Raw genomic sequence first — 13,559 nt, forward strand, 5'->3', positions numbered from 1 at the left:
GAAGTGGTGGGTGGAGCTAGGAAGCCTTAAGAAGCTTTGAGAAGCCTTAGGAAAGCTTGGATCTTCAAGAAAACAAGAAAAGTTCAAGTTAAAAAAACTTGAAAACACTATTCATTGTCTTCTTCATTGATTAAATGGAGAAGCTAGAGAAAGAATTAATGGCTTAAACTCATGATATAGCCATAACTAAGCATAAAGATGGTTAGGGAATTTTCTTACCAATTAAGGATGCTTGGATCTTGATTTTGAGAATTTTTGCTTTGAAAAAAAATGAAAAGCCGAGAGCTAGGTGATGAACAAATGCCTTGGCTGATTTTTTTTTTTGATTCTTGATGAAATGATTTTGCTAGCTTGGTTGACTTGATTTGTATTTGATTTAGCAAATTACTACCTTGCCCTTGAATTTGTGTGGTCCTTAATCAACCACACCTCCCTTCTTCCCATGTCATGCTTACCTCATCCTCATGATGTCATCCTTCCTTCCTTGTCTTCTTTCTATTGGTTGGATGACATCATTCCCATTAATCCCTTTGATTAACTTCCTAATCGTTTGCCTAATGACCGCTGATCTGTTATACGGTTCGCTTAACTTTCGTTCTCGTTTATCGTTTGAAGGATCATACCCGGGATCTTATTACTTAGGTTCCCTTAACCTTTCTCAATACATTATATTCCTTTTTATGATCCTCTATATAATCCTTAAATTTAAATCCTTTTTATCCTGTTACCTTATACTCAATTCTCTCCGTATCTTGTGGATTTCCGGGAAAAACCAAAGTGTTCGGAATTGGATTCTGACGATATTTACATACACTTATATACTTCATAGAGTACTAATAAAATCCCAGAATATCCATAACAGAACCCCTACATAGTGTGACGTGAAAAGTTTTCTCATTCAGCTAAAACACTATTCACAAGGGTTACAAAAAGTTGAAAAATTTTGGGGTTATTACACGTCCCGTGTTACCTATTCCAGGGGATGTAGATGCATTGTTAGTACATGAGCTTCTTGGCGTTGCCCCGGATCCACAGCAAGATACAGATGTTATAAAGAAGGGTGAAATTAAGATTAGTTGGTTGGTTCGTTAGTTTGGTGACTGTTCCCGTCTACACTCAGCTGCTGGTCATGATCATGAGCGTGAGCTACTGTACCACACACGTGCACACTTGCTTCTGCTGATTGGTTCTACTGTGCCAAACTACAGTGGTTACCGCATGCCTCTAAACCTCTTCCCATTTGTGCGGCACGTGGGTCAGATTAGTACTTATAGCTGGGGCAGTGCATGTCTTGTTTATCTTTACCGCCGCCTTTGCTCAGCTAGCATTGGATATAAGACAGAGCTATGTGGGTCGATGACATTATTACAGGTACATATCCACCCAACATACTTCACATTATAGGGTGCATTATTCATGCGTACTTTAGGGGATATTAGACACACTGCATACTTTAGACACACTGCATACTTTAGACACACTGCATACTACATGCATACTTTAGACACACTGCATACTTCAGACACACTGCATACTTCATGCATACTTTTAGGTGTATTATCCATGGATATTGAATGGTGCATGATCCATGCGTTTAACAAATATTCATTTATCGAATGCAGTTCAGGTTTGGATATATGAGCATTGTACTGCCTTAGCTCCCAGACAGCGAGACCCTTATTTGATGCAGCATCCCCGTGCTCTCAGGTACGACTATGCTTACACATTTATGACTGTTTGTTCATGTTCAAAAATATTCCGACAAAGTCTCTAACATAATACATTTCTTGCTTCAGGTGGATGGTCCCATTAGATGGTACGACTGTGTAGACACTTTCGTTACGCGGAATTCGTTATGATCTAGATACCATGTCTGAGGATTCCTTCAGGTGGAGGCCCTATGGTGATTCCGCGGTTGAGGCACGAGACATCCCTGAGCTTGAGCTATCACTCATGAGTGCACCTTGCCCCCTTATTTACTTGACATGGGTAGAGTGGTACTACACTGATAGGGTCACAAGACAGTTTGGATACTTACAACAGGTCCCTACTGACTCTCCACTTACTAACCATGATTCTTTCCATAGGGGTCAGAGAGGTTGGCCTCTTAAGTTCACTAGGGTGCGTGAGCTTTGGGAGTCACTTCACACTGCCGTGCTTGGTCCACCATCTTACAGGCGCACTCTCAGTCCTATGTGCGCTGTTGACTATCCTGAGTGGTACGACAGAGTCACTAGGCGTTTCATGATCAACCCCAGGATTTTGAAGGACCAGCAAGGATTCCAGGGGTCATAGGGACACCTACCAGTGGCTGTAAGATTTCTCTTTTTAGATTAATATCTCTTCATTTGTCACAGTTTTCATTTCTGTATACACATTTACATGTTGTCAATACAGGTTGAGGGGTTGTCCGCTACCTACCACCAGATTCAGGAGTCTGGCGTGGCTGAGGATGATGATAATGTGGATGAGGCGCTTCAGGGTATACATGGCACATTACATGCCATGGGTTTCCCATATCTTCTACAGAGGCCCCCTCATCCACCTCCTGCTACCCCACGTACTAGCGGTGCTCATGCCCGTAGGCCAGGTACTGTATCTGTTTATGCTGCACCAGCTCCTCGGGATGGTTGGGAGCCTTGGTCTCGTCCATCAGGTGGATAGGGTTCTTCATTCTACACCTCCTCTGGCTCAGGTTGGGAGCATAGCTTTCAGGGCCATGGACATACTGACCATACCTGGGACCACTTCATTCAGGGAGAAGGAGATCCTCATACGACTATTTGGGGTCACAGTTCACAGGTGCATGATGCTGGTGGGTCTTCTTGGGGGCAGAGCACTCAGAGTCATGATGCAGGTACATCTACTTTTGGCCACCCCACTCAGCGCCACAACCCTTATGTCGTTGCATCTACTATGGGCCACACTACTCAGGCCTTTTATGCTATTCCTAGTGCTTGGGATACTGGATCTAGTTGGGGCCATTCTACTCAGACTCATTACGGTCATCTGGTTCAGGATTTTTCACAGCCTACATACAGTTTCCCACCCGAGACAGGTGGTTCAGGATTCTCTTTCCAGACCCCGCCTAGGGGCTTCGACCCCTGTTTAGTACGTGATTCCTCCGCACAGAGTTATGAGCAGGGGCGTGAGATGCATACACCCCCTATCATGCAGGATACAGATGTCAAGGGTGATAGTGAGGCGCAGGATAACGATGATGAGGAAGCTGATCCTCCTATACAGCTCAGACAACAGCCCCGTAGAGCAGTGAAAGGAAAGGGGAGGCTATACCACACTGGCGGGAGGTTCTGTGGCTGATCAGTACTGTTTCCCATATTTGCTGACTTGTTATTTTTAATTTCCCATGTTTTCATTACATATTCAGTTCAGACTTATTTTTATTAGTTCTCGTCATTTTCAAACTTGTTATTTTTCTTACCCCACAATCTAGTCACTTCAATTCACGGTATTACATTTCATGGTGTTTATTAAGTAATATTCAAGACGTACATACTTTAAGAAATTAAAACTGTCACATTCTGCAAATAACGTTAAACGGATGAAACAAAATAAATAAACTAATACATGAACGAAAACATAATAAGTGAAATGGAAACACAATCACAACATGACCACCGTCAATGCAATTACTTTAATTGATTTCATCTGCAAAAAATGATAACTCATATCAAATAGTTATACTTTCCTCTATATTTCATTAATATGATTTGACATCCACATGGCCCTTTTCAGTATTCCTCATGCACAATTATTTAATTTGCTTGCATGTACTTTCTACTATGTACTCACAGGAAAGGGTCTATAAATTATTGTCATATTTCACATGGGTGGGAGTAATGACACGTACATCAACAACACTAACAGCCTTTACATCTTCATTACTTTTATGTTCCACAACTATAAGTCTTATTAACTTTTCGTTATCACCCGACTACTCTATCCATAAATCCTCGGCCTAATAAAAATCTTCCTTGGTCTGAATTTAGGAGAAAAGTGGTTAAAGCCGTGACCCTTATTCGACGGGAAAATAACAAAATGTTGTTGCGTAGGAGTCGTTATTATATGTTCGAACTAGCACAAGATTCAGTTCGTGCTTCCGGTAGAGAGCTTACGGAAGCAGAACAACACAGACTATTACAGAATGAGGATTACAACTCCGATGATTACATGTCTGATGAACAAACTTGACAAGAATTATTGTGTTATGATTTGAGTGGCCTTATTTTCCTATTTGGATTTATGCTTTCTAGCTCTATATTAGTCGTATCTTTCTTTGTTGTAATAGTATTATCATTAATATTTGGGTGCTCATTTCAGTTTATTTTGGAATTACTGTTTCGTATTAGTAAACAGTTGAAACCACATGCAAGCATTTTCAATAATTTGAGGAAAACAGTGAAAAAGTTAAAGTGGATTGACACTTTCAAACAGTACATGACACGTCAAATCCTATACATGACATAAAGAGGAAGAGATAAGGCTTTGTATGTAAAGTCATTCCATGTACAGAGTTTACAGCAGATAATGATTCCATAATTTTCAAACTAATGCAGGTGAGAGCAACAATGATAAGTCACAATCAAGTTTTGAATATGAACTATAATTCTATACTATGTTTAACACGTGAACTGTCCTTCAAAGTACCTCATGTCTTCTTTACCAAATCACTTATAAATAGAGAGTTACAACCTCATAAAGTCACACTCGTCAAAAGTAATTATGTCTTCACTCCCAAATTTGGATTATTATTTTTGTGAAAAATTAGCCGCTGTAGCGCACTACTGGAAGGGTAGTGACGCGGGAAGGCGATTTATCAAATGTCCCGACGGTGCTTGCATTTACGAATGTTGGATCGAAGAGCCGCTGGAACCCCGTGCAGCATTTCTCATTGAAATTCTTAGGGAAGAAATTACCACAGAGAATGTAGTCCACTCTGCAGAAATCCGCGAATTGCAGCGTGAACTTGAGGAGTCAACGAGAGAATTGCAGAGAATGAAGGCGTTCATCGAGTCCCATACCTGGAACATCAATGAAGATGATTATGACTCCGATGATGATGACTCTGATGATGCAGATGACTGATCTGGTTCATATATTATTGGCTCTTAATATTTGTATTATTGCATCGTACTCATTTTTATTTATATATCGTCTTATTATTCTGTATCGAACTACGCAGTTTTTCAACAGTTCTCTATTATATAACTGATGTTATGTAATATAATTTGTGTTTCAAGTCAAGTATTCATTATCAGCAAATTAGTTCATATCAAATATAAGGCCTCGTCAACAACAAATATTCCCCCATCATACACTATTCCATGAAACTAAAACATTACAAAACAAAATTTAAAATTAAAGCACAATTTACGTACTATAAATAGGTTTTCTATTACAGCAAAAATAAATCAAACTACCCTTTCATAAAAATATTTCTTTGCCGACTCGCAAGGTACCCCAATAAAAAAAATTTACACCAAAATGCTTTTTTCCCAATTTAATATTAAGACTCAAAATTAGGTCTTCATTGAATATTTTCGTTGTCGACTATCAAGAAATAATTGATATTATTGACCCTATAAATTTTAAAATGAAATTATTCACCTCTGTCCTTCATTTCAAAATTTGCATGTGCCTACTCCCGTGAATTTAGGAAATCTGCATTTCCTTTACGTACACACAGTACTTCTTTTAACTTTTCATATTTGTCTGAAGATTCGGACTTCTAAAAGTTGACAAATCGATTTCATCTTGTTACTTTTACTAAAAGATGTTATTGTTTTCTATTACAACAAAAAAAATAAGCTACCCTTTCATAAAAACATTTCTTTACCGACTCGTAAGGTACCCTTTTTTGAAGCCACAAAAGGTCATATAAACACCTTTTTTAAAAAATAAAAATTACGTACTATAAATAGGCTTGCATGACTCCCCAATAAAAAAAATTACACCAAAATGCTTTTTTTCCAATTTTATGTTAGGGCCAAAAAATAGGTCTTCATTGAATATTTTCATTGCCGACTACCAAGGTACCCTTTTTGAGGGCACAAAAAGTCATACATACAATTTTTTTTAAAAAAAACAAAAATTACGTACTATAAATAGGCTTGCATGACTACCCAACAAAAAAAATTACATCAAAATAATTTTTTCCCAATTTAATATGAAGACTTAAAACTAGGCCTGCATTACATATTTTCCACTTATAAACACTTACAAACAATTCAACCATGTGCAATTCAATCCGAGAGGAAATAAAAAAAAATAAAAAAAATGAATTACCCCAGAACGCCACTTCTTCTGGGCCTCTGGGGATGAACCCCGGAGGAAGTGGCGTTCTGTGCCACTTTTGGAACTTTTTGAACGTCTATGCCAAAAAAATGAAGTTTCTGTTCAACTGTGTCAAATATGTCCGGGAGCCTACAATATGGCTTGTGTACTTATATTTGCAGGCCTGATCCGAGATAAAGATGAAAACAACAGGCTCACCTGAATGCGGGGCAATATTAGACAGATGTATAAAAATGATCTCGGTAAATAAATTATTTTCTTTTCTCAATATAATAAAAAAATTATAGTTATAAATTTAATAAATAAAGAATCTCGATAAAATCATTAAAATATTAAGGTCCAGAAATTGAAATAAAACATACTCCCTCTCCCTCTGTCCCATTAAATTCTATACATTACTTTTTGACACACTTTTCAATACTCTTTTAAAGCATAAGAGCATCTCCGATGTTGTTAGTTATAATTAGTTGGCTAAACTGGACATGTACGACAATATGTAAAATTTGTTGAACCTGTAAGACATTGAACTTCGATGATATTAGCTATATTAGTTAGCTATATTTTAAAAATAGTATGTTATAAATTAAATATTACTTCAATATGATAATAAGTGATTAATTTTTTTACAGATTTGTTACAGGTCGGTAATGGTTCAACAAATATAGACAACATCAAGAGGTTGGCTATATTTATAAATAATAGGAATACACCATTGGAGATGGATTTTTTTTACATAATTTTCATATTTTGTATTTATAGTATGTATTAAAAAAAATAGCTAAGGGTTCTATGTGGTTAGAGATGGTCTAACTCCATAATATTTTTTCAATTTTTTTTTCTGAATAAAAGTTTTATGTTTAAATTTGTATTCAAAAAATAATTATGAAACTATACTTTATAGAAGCCTCGAAATGCGTGTAAATAGTGTATGTATATAAATCAACGGGACGGAGGGAGTATTAATTAACAAGTTTCCATTTTAGAGAATTACCAAAAAAAAAATTCTATGTTTACTTAAAATTTTACTATATTTTGAAAATAATAGCAAAACTATGATTTACAACGAGCTTGTCACCAAAATACCACTTTTTCAATTTTTTTAGCCCTGTCAGTTTCCAAAATTTTGGCCCAAAATAACCACTGAACACGCAGTTTCGTCTTCAGTGTCACAGTGATACGCAGTTTTCAGGGGTGTAATCGAGCCGAGCCGAGTTAAACGCTGTTATGCTCGGCTCAGACTCGATTAATATTGTTCGGGCTCGAATTCGAATTCGACCGAGCCTTAATTCAAACTCGAAACTCGACTCGTAAAATGTTCGATAGACTTAAGTTCGGCTCGAAATCTCGATTTGATTTCAACATATATTGACAAAAACTCGAAATATGATCAGTTCAGCTCGAGTTCGATTTGAATAAATATATAAAATATAACTTAAAAATTAAATATTAATATAAAAAGGTATTTATATCAAAAAAAATAAAAATAGTCAAGGCTTGATAAGGCTCACGAACCTTGGGAGCCGAGTAATTTGTGCTCGAACTCGAATCGGTAAGGTATTCGAATAGCTCGAGCTCGCTCGATTATAATCGAGCGAATTCGAATATTTTACGAGCCGAGCTCGAACAACTCGCAAATAGTTTGGCTTATTTATATCGAGTAAAGTGCACTTATGTACGTGCACTTTGTGTGACAGACCACTTTAGGTATCATACTTTAAAAACTCTCATTTCGTGTACATGAACTCTGCCCATTTTTGTGGTTAGTGTATTTCCGTCAAATAGAACAAACACCGTTACTTTTGCTAGGGGCAGTTTTTCCAATAAACATATACAGTTAAAACCCCCAAATTATTTTACCCTTTTCATTTCATCACTTCGTCTTTTTCTTCCCTCCCGCCAATTTTGCTCTTGCCTCTACTCATTCGACCAAGAATGGGGTGGTTTCGGAGAAAAGCTAGTGACAAAGACATCTACAAGCCAGACGAAGGTCCTGATTATGATGGTAAGAACTTACACTCGATTTTGTGTACTTAGGGTTTGTTTTTAATTAAGTTTTTACCCTGAGTTGAGGCCTAGGATTTGTTCTGCTCATGATCTGTTCCTAGGATTTGTTAAATAGGGTTTTATCCATGTACGAGTGTTAAGTGCATTTGTTAAAATCAATATGTTGTTGTCGATCCCTGTGCATGTTGTCATCGATTTGTTATAACATTCGAAATGTGTAGAAATGTGTAATTGCTAAAAAGGAGTATTTTTATGTTTTTCTGACAATGTGTTGTTCAGTATAGCATGGATAAAGGATGGGTACATGTGTTGTTTTTTAATGTGTAATTGCTATAATGGAGTGTTCTGTAGTGTCAATTTGTTGTTTAGTAAAGCATGGGTAAAGTTGTTTTACAAGGTAAATTTGGTTGTTGAAACTTATGAAGACATGTTCACTATTAAAATGCATTATGGGGGCAAGTTTAGTGAGACATATTTAGGCATTCAATATGTTGGGGGGTCCTATGACTATTTTGATTTGCGTGAATCAGATATAATGAGTATACTGGAGTTGATAAGCATGTTAAAAGAGTGTAGGGAAATAGGAGTGTACACCTTATTCTATAAGTGGCCAAAGACTGATATGACAAGAGGTTTATATACCTTGGACAGAGATTGCGATATTGTAGAAATGTGTGAGTTTCTTCCACCATCAAAGGTTATATATGTGTATGCCATCACAACTGATCTTATTGCTGTAGTTGATGTTGACGGGGTGCCCACTCGGGAGTTTTCCCCCTCACAGGTTGAAAATATGGAGTATGTTGATCATACCACAGAGCAGGTGGGAGCAAACATTGCTGATATGATGGAAGATCATGAAGGAGATATTAGTGAAAATGTAAGGGGGGTTCAGTGATGATGAATCTGATGAGGACTACAACCCTGTGGAGGATAGAGATGTTCTGAGTCATTGTAGTTTTTAGTCTGATGCTTCAAACATGGATTCAACTGATGATGAGGTTTGTAATCACAAGATTTTGAGGGATAAGAAAAAGAAAGAGAAGGCCCAATGGAAAGGGAAAAAGAAACCAAATGATAGAGCAAACATTGTTGAGCAGCCTGCGGAAAAGGACACAGTTCCTGAGAATGAAAATTGGAAGATGACAAAAGTTGTAGTGTAGATGAAGGAGGAAATATCAGTGATGCCTCTACTAACTATGCATCCAGTGATGAAGAGAGGATGGCATGCAATTCAACTGATGAAGAGAAAGTCACATTTCCAGTCTTCAATCCCATAACTGACATGAAGGACCCAGAGTTCCAGCTTGGTATGTTATTTCCAAATGCTAAAATCTTCAGAGCTGCAGTGAGAAAGCAAGTAATTATGCACAGAAGACCTATTAAGATATGCAGGAACTATGGTATCAGGGTGAGGTTTATTTGTGAGAAGCCATGTGAATGGAAGATTTATGCTTCAAAGATGAACTCAACCAATACCTATTAGATCAAGGTATACAACCCTAACATACCTGCACAACTACTTTTTATCAGGAAAAAAATAATTAAAGGTGGATTGCTAAGCATTATGAAGATGAAATCAGGATAAATCCAACATGGCCACTAGCTGCTTTTTTAAAAAAAGTTGTTAATGACTGTCATTGTCATGTGAGTGTATATGCAATTGTAAGGGCAAAGAAGAAAGCTTTGGAAAACATAAATGGTAAACATGTGGATCAGTATGGGAGAGTATGGGAGTATGGGGAGCAGATTTTGAAGGTGATGCCTCAGTCAACAATTCAAATTATGACAGAAGATCAAGAACTAGCAGGTGGTAGGAAGAGATTTAAGAGAATGTACATATGCATTGGTCCACTAAAAATGGGATTCAGAAATGGTTGTAGGCCATTGCTTGGACTAGAAGGATGTCATTTGAAGGGCCCATATGGTGGCCAGTTGCTTGCAACTGTGGCAACATATGTAAATGATGGAATGTATCCCCTTGCCTGGACAGTTGTGAAAGCTGAGAATAATGACAGTTGGAACTGATTTCTAGAGAGCCTCAAGTCTGACATGAGGATAAAGAATGATGGTGCATTCACTTTTATAAGTCATAGAAAAAAGGTAAAAGATTTGAATAATAATACTTGTATATATAATAGTAGTTAATGATTGGTTGGTGCTTTGGCAGGGCCTGATAAATGCTTTGGAAGCTGTATTTGTGACGCCCTCAATCTCGGGGTTAGGAAACGAAGACCCACACACACCTTTAATCTACTAATTAAATAAACATAAACCCCGATTAGCTACTAACATGATCAAACAGGATAAAGTATGAGACAAGATTACAACTACCAACCATAAAATATAACTTAAACCCCAAAATAAATCCAAATAAACATAGTCGATCCCGGCTTGGAACCGACAGATAACCCATTGTATCTTTACAACTCTCTGGCTAAGCGCTTGCTCACTAAAAAACATTACTACCTGCGCTGGTAACCGGAAGCCCTCAATACGATAGGGACCACCTGGTACGCTCTTACGAGCAGTGCGCCTAAGCCTGGCCATCTTCTTGCTTAACTGCCATGGTTAGATTAAAACAAAACATATGAGTATAAAACTCAGCAAGTAACTAAACAGCATTTCTACGATATAAAATCCGCAATATACTTTACTGATCTCATGGCATGGTGGCAGATTTCTATTTTTAGGTTATGCAAAGGGGCTACAAAGAAGATTTTTGGGCTTTCAAGGAACAAGGCTCAAGGCAGAGTGAAAGCCGACATTCATCACAAATCATTAACAGGAACACAAATGATATTTCGAATGGAAAGCGACAATCTTTTCATTATAAAGAATCAATTATATGATCAACAGAATTAAAAATCAGGGTTCACGAGCTATAAGCTTCACAATATCACAATCAACTCTTTTCAAAGCAATATAAACCATTTTCATTTTCAAAGAATCAATTACTGAATAGGAAATTTCAATTCCTTTTAAAATCATTATGGAACCCTTGATTGGACCACTTTATCTTTCATTTCATAATAATACGGGTGATCAGCCCGTATCGACCTCCATCTGGTCTTTAAGGTACCAATTGCATAATTTCAGCCTTAAACTGGACTAGCCCCGCTAGCCTCTTACTATGACTAGACTAGTCCCACTAGCCTCTTACGTCCCAATCCAATCTATCAGGAATTCATTTGGAAAACCTTGAGTTGGAAAAAGGTAGGTGTTCTAAATTCATTTTATCATTACTAAGAATATGAAATCATTCAGACTCTTTCAAGTCGAAACTCTTTCTTAAATTCAATTTCGAGAATTCAAAGTTAATGGAATGAATCAGGAATAAGCAAGGTTCAATTCTAGGGATCTTGATCAATGATAACATGGTACTCAAGTTAGGGAAACCAAAACCGTTTCAAGGATCAATAGGGAATAGGGTAAACAAGGAATGAAGAATCATTACAAGGGGTTAGTAAAGGTACTTATAGGGTTTATAACAGTTCATGGTATAACAAATAAGTAGAACAGGAAAAAGAGTTACCAAAGGGGTTGGATCAATAAGCTTATCAATAACAATTTCACAAGATCAAAGACAGGGTATCTCAAATCAATACCAAGGGTTCATTACTTTAATAGTTCAATACTCTACATGGCATGAACAATATCCTCTCTATAACAATTTACACAAGTAATTAGAGTTACTTGCCTGAATTCGCTTTCCTGAAGGTTGAACTACTGCCACCTAGTATACCTTTCCCTTTCCTAGCCTGAATGCCCTCACGCTCCGAATCTACAATCAAAACCAAAACCTTAATCAGTTTCTCAACTCTCGTTCCCAGAACGTTCACTCAATACGATAGCTCGATTATACTCTTGACTCAAACTATACGAGTATAGTTTATACACACATGCACATAACACATAACACATTCCTTTTTCGTAATCTTTATACCTTTATATACTCAATAATCAACTTATACTCGCTTAACCTTGACTATTCTTCGAATCAAATGATTATAACTCATACGAGTACACGATTCATACACAACTAAATCTTTACGACCATAACTATCACTTATAGCTTTTAAAATCAATCAATTTCCACCTTAGTTCACATAAACATATAGCACAATCAAAAACCTTTAAAAAGAATCATTTTCCTCTCTTGTAACATCAAAAATTCGAACCATAACCATATATATACAATCAAATTTCTCAAGAATTACATCATGCAACTTTAGTTCTAGCATCATCCATCATTTAAACTAACATCCTTTTCTTTATTAACAAAATTCGAACCCAAACATACACATAAATCACATAATCTCTAAAAATTACACATGCATTCACTTAGCATCAAATCAATCCCTTTTACTCCTATATTTCATTCGGCTATATTCACAAAACACAATTCAAGGATCAAGCATTGACATGCAAGCATCAGAATTGTATAAAAAAAATTGAGATTATTCCAACATTCATCCCTTTTTAACTTATTTTTAACTTGACATTTACATGCAAAGCTATACTTTAACATGCATCCAAATTTCCATGTCGATTCTTGCTAGTAACTAATTCAATAAGCACATAAATTCGCAAAATCCACTTAATATTCCTTTACCATAAGATCCATTTAGATTTTTCAAAAGAGACACACATGCTTAGATAAATTTTAACATGCATTTACTAGAACCATCTCGAAATCACACCTATAGCTAGTTTAAACACACAAATCGACTTTAATCCTTTAAGATCAATCAAGAACACCCGAAATTTCCAACAACCAAGACATGCATGCTTCATTTGGAGTTCTTAACCACATCTCAACCCATTTATTCAAGAATCTCTACAATCAATCTATCAACAACTTATTTTCATCATAAAACCAACTTAATAAACAAAAACCATTCGGTTTTCAAGCAAAACAATACATGCAACTTCTATTTTGATTCTTTAAATTATCAACTAGTCAAATCTCTTAATTACTACTAAGAATATACATGAACAACTCATTTTCATCAAAGAACAATCACATTTATTTTCTAAAAATCAAAGACTCATTCGGGTTTTTCAAAAAATAACATATGCAACTACCGAAAATAGGTTTTAGGTGTATTAGAGCTCAGTAATTACATCATCACTCACCACCGGTTCACCGGAGTTCATCACCGGTGGCGGTGGCTTCACGGTGGTGCCCTCATTCGAGGGTGTCCAACCACAAAACCCTCAATTTCTACTAAAAATCA

The sequence above is a fragment of the Apium graveolens genome, chromosome 3 (assembly GCF_009905375.1).
Source record: "Apium graveolens cultivar Ventura chromosome 3, ASM990537v1, whole genome shotgun sequence".
In the NCBI taxonomy this organism is placed as follows: domain Eukaryota; kingdom Viridiplantae; phylum Streptophyta; class Magnoliopsida; order Apiales; family Apiaceae; genus Apium; species Apium graveolens.